Genomic DNA, 4,497 nt, shown 5'->3' with positions numbered 1-4,497 from the left:
AGGTCGTCCTCTGTGTGGAGTTTGCATGTTCTCCCCGTGTCTGCGTGGGTTTCCTCCGGGTGCTCCGGTTTCCTCCCACAGTCCAATGACATGTAGGTCAGGTGAATCAACTGTACTAAATTGTCCCTAGGTGCGAATGTGTGTGTGTGTGTGTGTGTGTGTGTGTGTGTGTGTGTGTGTGTGTGTGTGTGTGTGTGTGTGTGTGTGTGTGTGATGGCCTGGCGGCCTGTCCAGGGTGTCTCCCCACCTGCTGCCCAATGACTGCTGGGATAGGCTCCAGCATCCCCCGTGACCCTGAGAGCAGGATAAGCGGCTTAGATAATGGATGGATGGATGGGTGGATGCAATATCTAGATTTACATATGAGTCTCTTACCAAGCCAGACTTCATTTACAACAATTTCCTAAATCAGTGTGATGGTGAGTTCAAGAGCAAAATTAACCAATATAACAAACACAGTAGTTAAAACCACGTGCCCCTTTAAGCAGTTTAAAGAAATAATCCTGTAGTCTTTCACTACAAATCTATCACGATATAGCAAAACAAAGAAATAGGAGCCAGGGAGCAAAGGGATATCTCCTTGTCCCATTTGAATGGGAAGTAAAAGATAACACGCGAGGCTTACACAACAGAGAGACTTTTAATTAGGTCTAAACCCCGCAACCAGGATCAGGCTGGACATCACAGCTGAACGGACGCCTCTGCAGGGACTGAGCCACGACCCGGACCCCCTTGCTAAGAATAACAACATCCCCATCGCCAGCCCGCCATGAAATATTTTAAAGGTTGCCCCCCCCCCTCCCATGAGCCGTCCCCCTACTCCCACCATGTCACTGGTTATTCACAACACAGTCTGGCAGTGGGACAACTGCCAGAGAGGCCTTGTTCCTGCCCGTGTGGGAGGGGGGGGGGCATTTTGAAGCGGTACCCTACCAGCCTTGAGGGTTTGAGCCACAGCGGATGTCTCCTCCATCGTCCTCTGCCGTTCCCCGTCTAACACCCGAACCTTGCACGTGAGACAGGCGTCGCCGGGATAAACCCATGTCACGCGCAGGTCCTCGGCTCCTCTATCAGCTAATATTGTCCGACTGCGGGGAGGTCAGGCTGCTAGTGACATCCGGCAGAAAACGCGGGATTTTCCTACCGCACCCTCCCCGGCAATAAACAACCGCTGTAATGACGCCGGCTTCCTCTGCAAGGCGCCACCAAGGCACAGCATGACATGTGCTTCTGCTCCTTCAGCAGGGAGAAATAAAACACAATGATAAACATGAGAGGGCCCGGAGGTAAAACTGGGAAAGGAATAAAAAAAACAACCCCATAGAGAATGAGTAGAGATAAAGGAGAAAGCGTTGCAAAATAACAATAATAAAAAAAGAGCCATCGCTGGGTTATCCCTGAAACGACCTGAAATGAATACAAAAAAACTGAAAATAAATGGGGAAAAAGTCATTTAAGAGAGCCACAAACCCCATATTTTTAGTCACCATCTAGAACACGTAGAGGAGATTTTGTCTCACAGCGACACACCGGACCTCCGGGGGTCCCTTTCCTTCGGCACTCGAGGACCCATTTCAGATGGACATCCGTGCCAGGACAGGAGACTGTTCTGCATGTTTTATTCGGGATGTTTTTGATGTTGTGAGCATGTGGAAACATGCCCACCCCACCCCAGGCAGGAATCAAACCCAGGACCTTCCTACTGTGAGGCAAGAGTTAAAGCGACCACGAAGGGACTCGAACCCTCAATCTTCTGATCCGAAGTCAGACGCCTTATCCATTAGGCCACGTAGTCGTGATGTTGTTCTTCTCTGTTATAGCTGCTCTTCCCTGTGTAGGTCAATGGGCTGAAAATACTAGAACTGCCACATGGGGATGGGCAATCAGCTAATATTATCGTTTATCGTTTTTCAATGGTTTTGCACGGGATGAACTTGGGACATTAATGTACCGTGATACACAATTTTGCTGTTTGAATTAATGATAGCAAGTATCTACTACCTATAAGACTTACAATTGGTAAACGGTAAGTGGACTGCATTTAGTATATAGTGCTTTGCTAGTCTAGCCACCACTCGAAGTGCTCTGCAGTGTAGGCCTCATATTCACACACACATTCATACACTGAAGGTGGAGGCCGCCGTGCAAGGCGCCAACCTGCTCATCAGCAGTAGTTAAAGGTTCCGTGTCTTGCTCAAGAACACTTCCACACCTTCTCCGCAGGAGATTGAACCAGCAACCTTCCGATTACTAGACGACCCACTCTACCTCCTGAGCCATTAAACTAACTATCAAATCATTAAACTAATGTGACGAACCTCAGTTGGCTTCTTAAACGTCGTATTTTTGTTTATTTAAGGATATATTGTTATAGAGAGACAGATGAGTGAGAAATGAAAGGAAAAACCAACATAAGGGGTCTCAGTAAGGAGCCTCCAGAACAGCTTCAGTGCTCCTTGTCATAGATTCTTTACATCTCTGAGCTCTACTGGAGGGACGGACACCGTTCTTCCAGAAGGTGTTCCCTCATTTGGTGGTTCGATGATGGCGGTGGAGAGCGCTGTCTAACACGTCGGTCCACAGTCTCTCATAGGAGTTCAACTGGGTTGAGATGTGGTGACTGTGAAGGCCATGGCATATGATTTACACCATTTTCACCCTCATTAAACCATCCAGTGTGCCCCCCCCCCCATGTCCTGTGGATGGGGGCGTTGTCATCCTGGAAGAGACCACTACCATCAGGGTAGAGATGTGTCCTCAGGAGGCGCCCCGGGCCCCAGTGGTTCACCTGGTAGAGCGTGTACCACATGAGGCTGAGTTCTTACTGCAGTGGCCTGGGTTCAAATCTGGCCCGGGCCCTTCGCTGCATGTCATCCCCTGACTTTCCTGTCTCTCTTGACTATTGCTATCTAATAAAGGTGGGAAATGTCACACACAAAAAACAAACAAAAAAAAATCTTACAATGAAATGTCTAGTAAGTAGGGTGATACGTGCAGTACTTTGTTAATATGGAGAGTGATATCTAAATATTGGGTCGGACCCTTTAGTTGACTGGTAAGCACAGTCCCCGTGATGCGGGTGGACCTGGGTTCACGTCCCGGATCCCAGCTGACCCTGGAATTCACTACAATATTGCCCTGTGATGGACTGGCGGCCTGTCCAGGGTGTCTCCCTGCCTGCCGCCCAGTGACTGCTGGGATAGGCTGCAGCATCCTCGCGACCTTGAGAGCAGGATAAGCGGTTTGGATAATGAATGGATGGATGGATGGATGGGAGAAATGTCTCACAGGATAAAGGTGATCACTCAGAATAACTTTGTATTGATTTACAGTGACCCTTCCCTCTAAGGGGACAAATGGACCCAAACCATGGCAGGAAAATGTCCCACACAGCATAACACACCCCCGGACCCCCTCGCTGTAGGGGTCAACCATTCAGGTTTTTCCTTTAAGGTGCCCCTCGTCTGCATATAACGACATTGTGTAAAATGCCCTGTGATTACCGTGATAGTCATAGTCTCCATATTGCCCAGCACTACCGCCACAGTTAGGGGCTTTACATCTGGCTCCATACTTACTGCAGATGTATTCAGTCATGGAGGTACACTGAATAAAGCCATTCACCAGATGAACCACACGGCCTGATGGGTTGGTCGTGGGTAAGCATCCTGATTACAGATCCATGATGGAGTTTTTTCCATTTGTGAAAAATAGCAGTTATTAGTTTAAGTTCTTGTATGTACACGTGTGTGCGTGTGCGTGTGTGTGATTAGGAGTAATCCTGTGATTGCTGCCTGTTCCCTCAATTTGTTTAATTGAACAAAGTCTCTTTTTCCTTTCTCTCATCTCCACTTAACTACCCTGCCCATTCTCTCTGCCCACCCACCCTCCTCCCCCTCCCCCTGTTTTTCTCCAGTCGTTTTTTTTAACTTCCAGTTGAGTAGATTTTCTGTTTGAAACGGTGACAGAAATTAAGCAGCTTAAAAGCTATCTGGAAGCTCGCCCCCATCTGCGTCTGTTGTGTTTTTCCACTCATCCTACCTGCCAGGTCCATATAAACCCATACACACACTATTTATTATACATCATTACACACACACACACACACACACACACAACATTCTGCTACACAAAACATTATAATATATGATATAACGTGCATCACTAGAGTACAAATAAAGTTTTTACATGTGAGGAGCAGAGAAGACAGAGCAGATGACTTTGAGCTTATATAGCAGAGGAATGAGGTGTAATGCTTTCAAATTCACAAGTGGTCGATAAATGAGCAACCGACCCAGAAGTTTGGAGAGTAACAGCCCTGAATGCTGCATTCATAACCCGCTGGTTACCTCAAATTAAACTCATTGATTAACCGATCAAAAGCAATTCTGAATTGCACTGGAAGGGCCAGCTCAATAGAGACAGGGCATTTCTTATCTCAACTAACAGAAAATCTGTCTCACTCCTGACCACCTGTCTGTCTCTCTCTCTCTGTCT

At 47.5% G+C, this 4,497-nt stretch overlaps 1 non-coding gene across 1 annotated transcript; it reads right to left on the bottom strand.

Annotated features, from left to right (window-relative positions):
- Positions 1-1,722: 1,722 nt before the first annotated feature.
- trnar-ucg (transfer RNA arginine (anticodon UCG)) lies at positions 1,723-1,795 on the bottom strand. Its single transcript has one exon. It is a non-coding gene; the product is annotated as a tRNA-Arg (tRNA).
- Positions 1,796-4,497: the final 2,702 nt, after the last annotated feature.

The sequence above is a fragment of the Lampris incognitus genome, chromosome 17 (assembly GCF_029633865.1).
Source record: "Lampris incognitus isolate fLamInc1 chromosome 17, fLamInc1.hap2, whole genome shotgun sequence".
NCBI lineage: Eukaryota > Metazoa > Chordata > Actinopteri > Lampriformes > Lampridae > Lampris > Lampris incognitus.
The sequence above is the reverse complement of the archived record's forward strand: the minus strand, read 5'-3'. Positions and strand labels throughout refer to the sequence as shown.